The following is a 339-nucleotide window of genomic DNA, read 5'->3' as shown; positions in this document are numbered from 1 at the left end:
CTAAAGTTTCAGAGGTTGAAATGAAAGAATGCGTTATTCATGCAGAATTCATTTGCTCAGGGACCAGCACTCAACAAGTGCTCAGTGCAACACAGGCCGGGGGTAAGGGCAAGGACTGAAATCAGACAGCCTGGGCCAGAACTCACACCACACACTAGCTTTGTGGCCTTGGACAAGTCCCTTAACCGCTCTATGCCTGTTTCCTTGTCTGTAAAATGACAAAATTTCATATGGGCTTTTTTTCTTTTTTAAACGATGCACGCCTGTGACACAGCCTTGGGAGGTCTTGAGGACATGTGCCTCCTTCGCACAGGAACAGATGAGTAAGTAAATGAGTAA

General features: G+C 46.0%; 1 protein-coding gene across 10 annotated transcripts in view; it reads right to left on the bottom strand.

Moving 5' to 3' along the window:
* Positions 1-339, bottom strand: part of CDH3 (cadherin 3) — a 59516-nt gene that overhangs the window by 933 nt on the left and 58244 nt on the right. The gene's annotated exons all lie outside the window — the stretch shown is intronic.

The sequence above is a fragment of the Macaca mulatta genome, chromosome 20 (genome assembly GCF_049350105.2).
Source record: "Macaca mulatta isolate MMU2019108-1 chromosome 20, T2T-MMU8v2.0, whole genome shotgun sequence".
Taxonomy (NCBI): domain Eukaryota; kingdom Metazoa; phylum Chordata; class Mammalia; order Primates; family Cercopithecidae; genus Macaca; species Macaca mulatta.
Note: the sequence above shows the minus strand (reverse complement) of the source record. Positions and strands in the feature narration are given on the sequence as shown.